The sequence below is a fragment of the Bos grunniens genome, chromosome 8, assembly GCF_055505025.1.
Source record: "Bos grunniens cultivar Pamir isolate PY7600 chromosome 8, Bosgru_T2T1.0, whole genome shotgun sequence".
NCBI lineage: Eukaryota > Metazoa > Chordata > Mammalia > Artiodactyla > Bovidae > Bos > Bos grunniens.
Genome location: NC_141172.1, coordinates 102,393,832 through 102,406,938, shown reverse-complemented (window position 1 = coordinate 102,406,938; position 13,107 = coordinate 102,393,832). Strand labels below are relative to the sequence as shown.

General features: G+C 53.8%; 1 protein-coding gene across 13 annotated transcripts in view; it reads right to left on the bottom strand.

The window, feature by feature from the left end:
* Positions 1 to 13,107, bottom strand: part of RGS3 (regulator of G protein signaling 3) — a 139,622-nt gene that overhangs the window by 17,376 nt on the left and 109,139 nt on the right. The window contains exon 1 of one of the 13 annotated variants that reach the window (XM_086316128.1): positions 2,261 to 2,526. The exons of 11 other annotated variants lie outside the window; for them this stretch is intronic. The gene's annotated coding sequence lies outside the window, so the exon portion shown is untranslated. Of the gene's footprint in view, positions 1 to 1,138; positions 1,360 to 2,260; positions 2,527 to 13,107 lie in introns of those variants that run through there. One more of the 13 variants, XM_086316127.1, reaches the window with a different exon arrangement.

Sequence of the window (13,107 nt, the reverse complement as noted above, 5' to 3'; positions counted from 1 at the left end):
CCCCCTTATATAATGTTCCCCGGGGGCTTTCTTGGTGGTTCAGAAGGTTAAAAAAAAAATCCATCTGCCATGTAGGAGACCCAGATTTGAGCCCTGGGTCAGGAAGATCCCTTGGAGAAAGGAATGGCAACCCACTCCAGTATCCTTGTCTGGAGAATCCCATGGACAGAGGAGCATGGTGGGCTACAGTCCCTGGGGTCACAAAGAGTCAGACACGACTGAGTCACTAATGCTAACATGTAATGTTCCCAATGGCCCTCGAAGGGGAGTGTCGAGGTCCTTCTGCGAGTAAGTCGCTCTGTGAATAAATGAGGAGCAGACATCCTTGGCCTTCATGGACCAGAGTCAAAACAAGCCCCAAGCCAGAGCAGCTACCAAGTGAGAGAATCCCAGACCCAGCCAAAGGATACCTTCCACCTGAACCAAAGCCTTTCAAAAGCCTTAGTGAGTCATTTGAAGAAGAACTTGCTTTGAATGTTCAGCTTTTTTTGAAACTAGTAAACTGGAAAAAAACCCAGAACTTCAAAATACTGTGCATACCAGTACTCGACAAATGTCATAGACATGTGGAACCTCACTGAGAGGGATCACCCACCCCGTGCTTTTTAAACTATGACTGGAGGAACCTCAGGAGTCGCACGTACAAACAAAAGAGGAAGCATTCCTGCCTTACACACCACCCTCAGAATCCTTGGAGTTTTCGCTGGGTTCCTGCAGATTTCATTTGCAAAGAAGAAAATACTGCCCTTACTCCGAGTCTGAAAAGCAGCTATCTCACAGGAAGACTGGGGCTCAGAGAAAGTCAGGGGTGCCCCACAGGAAAGTGGGTCAGGCTCGGGCTAGGCTGGGCTCCCCCCATCACAGTCGAGGACCTGGAGTGCTGGATCGGGAACTGCTCAGAGCCCAGGTTCCATCCGTGAAGAGGCCACAAGGACACAGAACTAATGAAAGAGGAAGATGCCACACATTTATGAGAACTGTACAGATAAGCGTACACACACACACCCACACCCACACACACACAGGTGCAGAATTTCAGGGTAAATGCCTCAGAACATAGGTTAAGAGCTCTTACTGTAAAGACCACTAATGTTCATTTGACGGATGAAGAAGCTGGGCCCAAAGAGCAAGTACTTACCCACTATGGCACAGCTGCCAGAGACTGAAAGGCCATGCCTGCAGCTGGGAACTCTTTTAAGCCCTGGGCCGGCCAGGCCTCACATCTGGGAATAAGGGGCCCAGCTGCAGCCCAGGGCAGCTGCTGCACCCATGTGTCAGGGGTCAGAGTGGCATCTGGGAGCACCAGAGTGGATGTGAAAGGCCAGTGGGGTAAAAACCACTGCCTGGGAGGATGAAAGTGAAAGCCCCTCCCACCTCCACCTCCTGGGTTGTGGGAGGGAGAAAGTTGCTGAGCCAGGAGGGGGAGCCTCAGAGGACTGCAGGATGATCTGGCCAGAGTTTGGTTCCCAGGTACAGGCAAAGACAGGGGCCCACTTACCCCGAGGACTGCCTGCCCTGCAAATCCTGCCCGCAGCTCCACGGTGAAGACTTACCCACCCAGGAAATCCTCAGACCACACAGCCTCAGACGTGGGAACTTTGGCGAGCCCATATCCCCACTGCACAGATGGGGAGACTGAGGCCCAGAAAGGAGAAGGGGCCAACCTAGAATCACACAGTAGGGCCAGGAAGAGCCAGTCCCTAAACCCTCTGGACCTCTGGCTTGCCACCTATGAAATTGAATAACCAAGGTACCCAAGCGACACACGAGGAGAGTACACTATAAGAGTCCCAAGCTCTGAAATGGGATGGTGGTGGTGGTGTGGTGGTTGTGGTGATGAAAACATTGTTCATGAAACTTAAACAGTGCCACATCTTTCTCATGGACCCGTAGAAGCAAACTGTCAGGCTCCCAGAATCGAAGTTGGCAATTGTGATTCCAGGCACCCCCAATCCGGGAATCTCATCTGGGAACCTTAGTTTGTTCCCAGGGGGGTCAGAGAGACTCTCCAGTGAACTAACAGAAAGACAGAGGGCCCAGCCTGGACAGTGACCTAGGGACTTGCCCAAAGGCACCCGTAAACGCAGGGCTGAGCTGGGGTTAGAGCCTGACTCCTGGCTCTCTCTTCCCAAGCCCCCTTTGGATCTCAGTTCCCAGGGCAGCCCAGCTCCTGCCTGCCCCCTCCCACCAGCGAGCATTCTCCATCAGAAAAAGCAGACTGTGGGCAACGCCAGCTCCCTGGTGTCCCACGTTCTCTCACCTCCCCCTCTGCCAGACCCCTCCATCTGGAAGCACGGACAGTCGGAAGCAGCAATTGGCGCCCTCGGGAACTGGCACTGGGCCCTGAGAGAGGAGCAGGCCACCCTTCCCCTTCCTGGGGGTGGAGTGGGGCCAGGGCCTGCACCAGTAGTGACTGCAGCCGAGCAGCCTGCCCCTCGAAAAAGTGCAGCACCAGATCCAAAACCAGAAATGCAAGGCAGCCGGCCTCTGCCAGTGGTGCTCAGCGAGGCCAAAGCAAACACAGCCGGGAGGGGAAGTGCCTCTGTCCCCAGGGGCCCCCGCCCCGGAACGCTGAGAAACCACTCAGGACCCAGGCCTCTCACAGCACCCGCGGTTCCTGCTCAGACAGCCCCAGTCAGACTTCGGTTTTGCTTCCAGCAGTGTCATTTCCTAGCTGTGCGGAGAATATGGCCAAGCCTCCCCGGATTCTCTGAGCCCTGATTCCTTACCTGGAGCAGAGCCGTGATATCACACCAAACTCACAGGACTAGGTTCATGCTCTTCACGGGGCCTGGCCCACAAGAAGCATTTGATAGAGCGGGAGCTATTCTTAGTCTAGGCTTATCTTTGTCATTGTTGTTGAGTCGCTCAGTCGTGTCTGACTCTTTGTGCCCCCATGCACTATAGCCCGCCAGGCTCCTCGGTCCATGGGATTCTCCAGGAAAGAATACTGGAGTGGGTTGTCATTCCCTTAGAGATCAGGAAACTGAGGTCCCAGAGGCTAAGGGAATCACCTAAGAAATGGGAGGCTGATTCAGTACTAGAACTCCTGTCTCCCAGTTAAACGTCTCTCCCACTTCCCTGGATCTTTACACACAAGGGCAGGGGAGCCCCAGGGGTCTAGACGGAGGTGGGGCAGGCTGTGAGCAATGGCCCTTCACCCAGGCCCATCCCCCACAGGGCAGACATTGGCAAAGAAGAACCAGCTCAGAACAGACCAGGTTCTGTTTTGTGTGAGCGCCTGAGTAGGCTTGGTCAGATCTGTGTTCCTAGGAAAGCTGGAGTATGGGGTATCTGAGGGGGTAAGGAGCCTCTGGAACAGAAAACCTCAGAAGCCTTAGAGGAGAGGGTAGCAAGTGAAGAGAATTAGGACGGGAGAGGAGAGAAAGGTGAGAGCCACGTTACAGAATGGACGCCAGGCATGAGCTGGTCCTGGGAGCAAGGAAACGACACAAGCAGAGCTGAGCTGTGTGAGACTGCTCTGGACGGGGTGACAGGACGCGGGGGTGGCGGGAGGCCTGGGGAGCACGCGTCCACGCAGTCATTCATTCTCCGGGCACTGAGTTAGGTCCTGGGGTGGGGGTGGGGACAGCAGAGGCCAAGTCAGACACAGTCGCTGCCCTCCCCTGAGCAGAAAAGCAGAGGCTGGACAACTGGTCTCAAGGAATGCGGTGAGTGCTCTGAAGGGGACACTCCGTTAGGCAGCTGTTACAACAGGTTGGGGTACCAAGAATCCAGCCAAGGCGGCCCAGAGACCAGCTGACTCGCCCAGGGCCCTGGGTCTGAGCCTGCCGAGAAGCTGCCCTTGTGCTACAGAGAGCGTGTATCTCTCCCATCCATCATTTCTTTGGCTCGGCTGGACCAGGGTTAATTCTGTGCATGTCTCGCCTGCTAGAAGCACACAGGAAATGAACCAGGCCTTCTAAATGGAGCTGCTGTTTAGGATATAATCAAATCCTCTCCCCATTCCAATCCAGGGCTCGGAACAGGCTGGGGAAGGGTGGCAGGTGTGACACCCAGAGGCCTGGCTCACACCACCTACGTTCCCCGGGCCCTGTGGTGGCTGGAAGTGACTTGCCCAATGTCACATAGCTACTAAATGTGGAGCCAGGTTGGCTGACCCCAAAGTCAACCTGCAGCTCTAATATGACTCATCACCTCCACCACAGATGCTGGGCTCGCATCTGCCCTTGAAAACCACTTCCTGCATTGGGCAGGGCAGGGCTCGGCTGGGGTGGTGGAGGCCGGGGTTTGGGGTGGGGGGCGGTGTGCCAGGGTTTGCCTCTATCTCAGGGTGGCCCTTCTGCAGGATTTTCAGAAAGAGCCTGGACAGAAGGCCGGAAGACCCCGGCTGGAACCCCCACCCCATCATTTGCTAGCTGTGAGATCCCAGGCGATCACTGTTGGGGACCAAGTCTGAGAAAGGACAGGAAATAGCTCTGTGAAAGGGAAAGCAGCTGGACAAAGGGAGAGGCCACGAGATTCCCACCCGGCCATTTGAGCTCCAGGCTCGCCTTTTGAGATGGGGGTGCTCCTCTGAGTTTGGCAAGCTGGCTCAATGCTGGCTTCCGGGAACCCCTGCTCAGCCTCAGTCCAGCTCCTCAGGCTTGGCTTCTTGACCCCCGGAGGCTGGAACCACCGCCCTGCCTCTGCCACTAGCTCAGGGGCCTCCAGGCCGTTTCCCTCCCCGGCCCTCACTGTGATGGGTTCGGCAAAGTCCAGGAGGAGGGAGGCAGCAGGTACCTTAAAATGGGGAGAGCTCCAGAGACAGATCCCCCCTTCACACTTACTGGCTGGGTGACCTCGAGGCTAACTTCTCTGGCCCCAGTTTCCTCAGAGGTAACAGCATGCTTGGGAGGAATGACTGAGCAGACATCCACCCAGAGCTCAGCCCTGGGCTGGTACACGAAGCACTCCGTCAGCGGCAGCCAGGACCACCGCAGCATGGCCTGGTTCTGACATTTCCTCCTCTGGATCTCCTCCAACTGAGCCGACGACCCCCTCCTCTGCTCCAGCAGGGGCCTCTCGGCCTGTGTCCTGCTCATCACACCCTGCTCCGGCCCCCTCCCCCATGCACCCCTCCATTCCCTAGGCAACAACCATCGGACGACACCCGGTACCCGCTGCCAGCCCAGACCTGTCCTCTCTCAGAATGTTCTAGGCTCTGTGGACATCAGAACAAGAAAGACATGATCCTTGTTCTGGTGGAGCTCACACGCTGGAGAGGAAGCACTGGCGTGAACCAGGTCATCACCCATAGAAACAATCTGAAGAACACTATAATCCATAACGTGAAGGAAAACTGCAGAAAACAGAGGGGCGTGTGGCAGAGGCCACCCCGTGAAAGGGCCCTGAGGCGGAGATCTGCTCAGGGGGCAGGGGTGGGCTCACAGAGGAGCAAACAGCACAAAGGCCCCAGAGCCTGGAAGGCAAGCACCCGCGAGGGCAGAGAGGACACCTGGGTGGTTGGAGCCCAGGCACAAGAGGGGGACCTTCTTCCGAATGGCCCATCAGTGTCTCCAACTCGACACGCCCCATTCTGAACTCATGACCTTCCCCCGAGTCCATTCCTCCTCGCGGAGTCTCTGAGTCAATCACACCCCCACCAGGTGCCCGAACCAGAGGCCTGGGTATCATTCTCTCTTCTCCACTACCCCCATGGCCAATCAACAAATCATCCTGATTATCTCTCGTAAAATCTTAAGAATCTTTCCACTGGGGGAGGTTATGTGTGTGCAGGGACAGGAAGCATTGGGAATGCTCTGTACTTTCCTCTCAATTCCTAAAACCACTCTGAAAAATAAAGTTGATTAAAAAAAAAAAAGAAGAAGAAGCCACTCTCTCTACCTCCACTGACCACCACTTGCCTCAATACCACATCATCTGGCCCTGGGATTGACACTGACCTCCCAGCAGTGGTCCACACCCCTCTGCTCACTCTCTGCATCCTGCCAAAGGAGTCTTCTAAATGCGAATCTGACCCTGTCACTCCTTGGCTTAAAAACCCTGGTTCCCCAGGTCCCTCCAGACAAAGCCCAAATTCTGTAGCCCTAGAAGAGTCTGGGCTTTGTGGGCTTTGTCTCTCCCTCTAGGCTTACCTCTCCCCACTCCCCATCTTAAGTATTGATGATAAATGAATGAATGGGCAACCCAAGAAACTTCACAAACCATCTAAATTGTTATTACTCAAAGTAATAACTCATGAGCCAGCAGCAGCAGTACCTGGGAGCTATTACAAAATACAGAATCTCAGGCCTTAACGAGATTAGAATCCACATTTAAAGATCCCAGGTGATTCATTTGCATATTAAAGTCTGCAAAGTACAGATCCAGCCTATCAGTTCTCAATAAAGAGACATAATTTAGAATCATCTGGGGTGCATTTTAAGAATATCTGTAACTGGGTCCAATCCCAGACCTGCTGGATAGCAGACCCCGACAGGAGGGCCGGGGCATCTTGCCTTTTTTCGACTTTCAACTTCCCCCCCAAGAATTCTGGGGAGTTGCCTCCATTAACAGACAAGGTGACTGAGGCTCAGGGAAGGGAGGCAATACGCCCTCAGAACACACAACACAGAACCCACAACAGAATCAGGACTGGAATCCAGATCAGAACCCGGTATGGTACCAATTCAAATACACGGTGTTCCCTCTGTAAGGAAGCCCATAAAGAAGCAGCAGCCCCTAGCCCACAATGGGTAGCCATCAAGCCCACCGGAGTCAGCTAGCCCGTTCACGCTCCCTATGAACAGAGGACCAAATGCAGGAGGAGAGAGGGGAAGGAGGAATTTGACCACACACTGAAAATTCTCTGTCCCTGAAGAATCACACCACAACCCATGGAACCGTCAGGGGCTCAGGAAGGCAGGCAGTACACAGTAGTGGGGAACATACTCATTGTACTGAAAGCAATACTGAGGCACAGAGGGGAAGTAGCTCACCCCCTTCAGAACCTCTCCAGACAAAGCCAACACACAGGGAAGAGGAAGCCCTGAGGACTGAGAAGAGAGGGGACCCCTTTTAGAAACCGTCCCTCCTCTTGGTGCTGCCACCTGGCTGAGTCAGAAGAACATGCCCTCAGGCCTGCCCTGTGGAGCAAGAGATGCAGAGATGCTCGCTCCCCTCTGGATGCCCAGTTTCTCACTGGGCAGTCTTCCCTCCAACCCTGTAGCCCCAAAGACCCCTTCTATGCCCCAGCCCTCTTCTCAACTGAAAGCCATGCGCGTGGACAGCAGAAGTTCCCCAGCGTCTTCCTGACCCGGTGGTAACTGATGCCTCCGCCAGAAGGTGACTGCGGCCCTGTGGGCCTCTTTGGCCCCACCCTGGGTCTCTCTGCTCAGGAACCGGTTCTCCTGTGGGCTCCACCACCACTCCCTTACCCCGGGGCACCTTCCTTCTCTCCCCGATCCGGTGTGTGCACCTGCGCTTTCTCATTTCCTTATTATCCTGCCCTCCTCAAGTCCACTTCCTACCCATCCCATGCAGCCCAGTTAAAGGCTCCCTGGGATGCCCTAGCTAGAGGGCTCTTTGCTCTCCTGCCAAGTCCCGGCCTGCGCTGCTCGTGTGGCCCTGGGCAGGCTCTGCTTTGGCTCATCAGGACTGTGTCCCAGGCTCACCCACCTCACCCCCACCCCTAGAGTTACTCAGCAAATACCTACCCAGTGCCAGCCACGTGCCAGGGCCTGTGCAGGGCACTGGAGCCCAATGGTGGCAAGACACGTGTCTCTCCCTGAAGGCCCTGGGGTCTACAGGGGAGAGCACCAGGTAAAGGGCCCATGTCAATCTCCCATCCACCTCCCATCATCTCAGGGGGTTATGGACGCATAAAGGCAGCAGGAAAGACTGGGGTGGCTCTTGGAGGAGGTGGGGAAGAGGATAGGAGAGGGCATCCATGCCAAAGCCAGAGATGACATGGAATATTTGAGGAAGCACAGGTGGATCTGTGGAGCAGAAGCATGGTTATGTTAAAGAATTTGGACTTTATTCTGAAAGCAATGTTTACTCGGTGTTGTAAAGATAGGGAAGGTGGAGCTAGAGATGGTGAAAACAGAAAGCAATGGAAAAAGAAGAGTGGAGACGGGAAGAGCGAGACCGTTCAGTGAGCCTCTACTAGACCGCCGGCGCTGTGACAGCGACTATACACACGCCTCACGTCCAGCCACATTATGAGGTCAGTATCACTGGCCCCATTTTGCAAATAAGGGATCCGGGACTCAGATAACTTGTAAAACTTATGCAGGTTCAAAAACTGAGTAAGAAAAGGAGTCAGAATGCTCTGCTGGCTCTAAGCTGCTCTTCCTGCGGCCCCCGACCTCCTTTCCTGCCCCCTTATACTCCCTCTTCCTCTCTCCCTTCCTCTCTGTCTTCAGAAGACCTTACCAAGCTCCCAACCTGGGCCCGGCCAGGCAGTGCTGAGCAATTCCAGATGCCTGATCCCTGTTCTTACCCCCAAGTTAGTGGAGATTGAGGGGTGGGTGTCTGACTCACCCGGTGGGCAGAGGGCTGGTACAGAATCCCCAGACCACCTCCCTCCCAGGGACCCCTTGATGTGTGGGAAGAGTCAGAAGCATGTGGTTTCTCTGTGATGTTCTACACTAGGTTGAGCAAACGAGAAAGCTCTGCCAAGCCAGAGGGACCCCAGAGAAGGACGCAAATGGAACTGTGGTCAGGAGGCAAGGATCTGGACTCAGGCAGGGCGGATTGAATCCCGCTTCTTAATCGTGTGGCTGAGTCAGTGGTACCTCCCTCGCAGGGATGCTAGTGGGCAGGAGGCAGGACCTGGGGCATAGCCCTGCTCGGCCCATGGCCGTGACCATCCTCTTGCGGCTCAATTTTCCCTCATGGCAAGCACTGGAGACCAACCCCCAAATCTCAGGCTTAACTCCAAGCAACAGCTTGGAGAATTGGGGAGCACTTTCAGAGCCAGGGTGGAGGAGAAAAGCCTACTGCTGATGAAGAACAGGGGTCTGGAGACAGGCAAATCCAGGTTCCTATCCCGGCCCAGCCACCTCCTAGCTCAGTGCCCTGGGGTAGGCTGCTTAACCTCTTCAAGGCTCAATTTTCTCATCTGTGAAATGGACAGAGGTAGCAAGTACCTACACACGGTACTGTTGGGAGTCCACCCAGACAGAAGGGCCTGGCATATGGTAGGTGTTCAATACACATTGAGCTAAGTCACTTAAGTCGCATCCAACTCTTTGAGACCCTATGGACTGTAGTCTACCAGACTCCTCTGTCCACGGGATTCTCCAGGCAAGAATACTGGAGTGGTTTGCCCTGCCTTCCTCCAGGGGATCTTCCCAACCCAGGGATCAAACCCACATCTCTTACTTCTCCTGCACTGGCAAGCATGTCCTTTACCACTAGCGCTGCCTGAGAAGCCCAGTAGTGCTCAATAAACACTTGCAATTGCAGGGAGGTAATCATATCTCCTTCTTTCATCACCATCATCACCTGTCCCCTCCCCCGCTTCCCACTCCAGGAGAAGGCACTTGACATATTCTGACTGCAGCCCCACGGAGCTATTATCTGTACATTTCAGGGAAGAAGATTGAGGCTATCCGAAAGGCCCTGGAGGCTGGGGGTAGCCAAGCCTGTGCTCAGCTTCCCTTTGGCTAGGTCATTCTGGCTCACTGCATGGCCCCAGGTCAAGTGACTCTCCTCTCCAGGCCACCCTCTCCCAGAGGGGATCTGTCCAGCTCTGAATCTCAGCCAGCCTGGGAGGGTGTGTACTCAGGGCCCAGGGCCAGGCCAGGATCCTGGTGGGTGCATCGAGCGCCGGAAGAGTAGAAAACGCCCCCTTTCCAGAGACCCATCCCTACCCTTGTCTGTCTGTCCCAGTCCCTAAAATACTCCTCCTTCAGTGCCTGCAGTGCTGGGGGCATCCGGGTGGGGGACTGGGGTAGGGGTGGGGGAGAACACGTGAAGGTTTATCTGGCTATGGGACTCAGCTGCAAACCTGCAGTCAAAAGTCACCCTCCAAGGCCCCAGGCACCTCCGCCCGCTACCTCCGCCACTGCCTCCCCAAAGCAGACACCCTGTGTCTCTGCTGGAGCTGATTTCAAGGCTGGGTTTGTCTGGGTTGACCGTCTGCTCCAAACTCACCCTCCTTTCCTGGGGATCCTGAGTACACTCCGCATGCTGCTTAACCCTCCCCTTCCCTCTGGGACAGTCCAGCTCCCTCCCCTGCGTGTTCTGTCCCTGCCAACCCACCTTCCCTCTTCCCTCCAGCCGGGCTGAACTATTGGTAGTTTCCCAAACACAGTCTCCTCTCAGGCATCTCTAAACCTGTGCTCACTGCACTTCCTCCCCTTCTCTGTCCACCTGAGAACTCCTACTTATCTTTCAAAACAGCTTAGCCACACATGCATTGCCCTTGATTTCTGGCAAAGATGATGGTGACCGACAGTGAGAAAGGATGATCTTTTGAATAAATTGGATATCCACCCAGAGAAAATGAGTCTTGACCTCAGTCTCCACCCTAAGAATCTATTTCGAGTGGATTTTAAAGCTAAATATGAAACATAAAACATCCAGAAGATAATATTGGAAAATATATCCAAAACCTTGTAACAGGCAAAGAAACAGGATTCAATAAATATTTTCCATAGAGACAAAGATTGACAGGTTGGACCACTAAAATGAAGAACTTCTATTCTTCAGAAGACACCCTGAAAAGAGTGAAAAGGCAAGCCTCTGAGTGGGAGGAGATATTCGTAATGTGCATGTCCAACAATGAACACATATCCAGAATATTTTTTAAGCTCCTTCAAATTAATAAGAAAAAAGACAGAGGATCCAACAGAAAACTGGAGAAAAGATTTGAACAGGAACTTTCCAAAAAGATTATTCAAATGGACAATCAACATATGAAAGGGTGCTAAACCTCATTAGTCACCAAGGAAATGCAAATGAAAGCCACAGTGAGATATCACAATAGCTATTGTCAAGTCTGTTGGTAAGGACTCCTGGAGCAACAGGTGTTCTCCTACGTTTGTTTGAAGAGGGTGTACTGGTGTTACACTTTAGAAAATTATACAATGGAATCTACTAAAGCTAATTATATATAACTTTATGACTCAGCAATTGTAAACCTTAGGTATTTGCCCAACAGAAAAGTATATTATAGTGTACCAAAAGACATGCATGAGAATATCCGTAACAAGACCGTTCATGATGACCGTCAACGGGCAACAACCCAAAAGTCTGCCGATGGTAGAATGGATATAGTCACACAATGAAATACCACCCAGCAATGGGGGTGAACAAAATAAGACTGCGTCCAATAACACACAGATTTCACCATCAAAATGCTGCTCCAAAGAAGTCAGCATAAAAGAACACACAATCAAGGATTCCACGGATACAAAATTCAAAACAGGCAACACCACTCAACGAGAGAAGTCAGGACAGGAGCACTCTTTGAGGTGGTAGGGACGGAGGTGGGTGGCAGCTAGGGGGTGGGGGAGGTTTCCAGGGTACTAGAATGTTCTGTTTCTTGACCTGGGGAGTTTGTTCACCTTGTGATAATTCATCAGCGACATACTTCCATCCTTGAAACGAAAGACGTAATTTAACGTTGCAACTTAAAGTTTATTTAGAGAGCAAATAAAAGCCCTCATCCCGGGGTCTGATGGCACCTTCCAAGTGATTCCTCCCTGTCCTCCCTCCAAAAGCTGCTGTACCACCTTCCGTTCAGCAACTGCCCGTTCTGTGCCAGGTCCCGTGCCGAGCACCTCACTCCACCCACAGCATCTCATCCAACAACAGCCACCAGTAAAGGAAGGTGCCAGGGGACCCCCCATGGCCCCCATGACTCAGTGCCAGCGTGCACGAGCCCTCCCTCCACACACATCATCTCATTACCCCAGCGAGGCTGAGCCCTTGCCTAACGAAACGCAGGCACCGAGAGGCTCTGGGTCTTGCCCCACTGCAAAGTGGGGAGTCCTGAGCCCAGGCACCTGCACACAACATTATACAGCCTCCTTGAGATAAGCCAGAGTAGAGACATAGAGGTGATTCCTATGGCTGGGTTAGAAATCATCTCTCCTCCCTGGAGGGGTGGGCACACTGGGATGAAGACCCACTCCTTCGATGGACATCCAGATGTGCACCCAGATTCAGTCTCACCTCCTGCAGGAAGCATCGCTGGGGCTCCCGGGCTGGGTAGGAAGCTTCCCCAGGGTTTCCCCTCCCCAGGCCTCCCCACTGAAGCTGTCTTATTACCATCCATTACATACCCATCCCCAGCACTAGACTGAAGACTGGAACTATAGCTCCAGCCCTTGGCCAGTGCATGGTACATCGTAGGCATCTGACACGTGCGGAGGGAAGGGACAGAGGGTGGGGGCAGAGAATGTAATTACAGAGCCTCTATTTGAATCAACGAGGAACTTCATGAATTGAGGTCTGAGTACCGGAGGTTTCAGAACTCTGCGTGGACACAGTTAAAACCATTAACCTGAGGAGTGGGATAGACACACCATCTTCCATTCCATGTTCCTCTGTGCGGTGGACTCCAGCCTTTTTTTTCAAGGTTGTGGCCAGCCACCTGGCTCCCAGAGGTTCTGCCTAGCTCTTCCTCTGCCTCTCCCCTGCCCCCTACCCTCTGCCACCCTGCCAGGAGTTATCGGAGTTCTGCTATTAGCCTGAGGCTAATCCCACCAAGAGGCAACCCACTCCCATATTATTGCCTGGAAAATCCCATGGAGGCAGGAGCCTGATGGGCTAGCTACAGTCTATAGGGTCACAAAGAGTCGGACACAACTTAGCAACATCAACCCCACCAAGAGGTAACCAATGATACCACAGAGAGCAGGGGCTATGTGGGGGAGGGTGCGCCTGGTTCCAAATAACTCACCACCACCCCCTCTCACCTTTCTAAGTTGGGAGCCGCTGACAGTTTTTCAGCCCGAGCCCCAGTGCCAGGTGCGGGCAGGCCAGCCCACGGTAGAGGGGGAGGGGAGAAGCCTGGGCCCTCTGGAGCAGAGGGCACACCTGGCAGCTCTCCACACATCTGAGGCCATGACCTAGGCCCCTCGCCAGAGGAACAGTCTCCTGGGACCCCTTTCCCTCTCCTCCATGCCTGGAAGCTCCAATCTCTCAAGC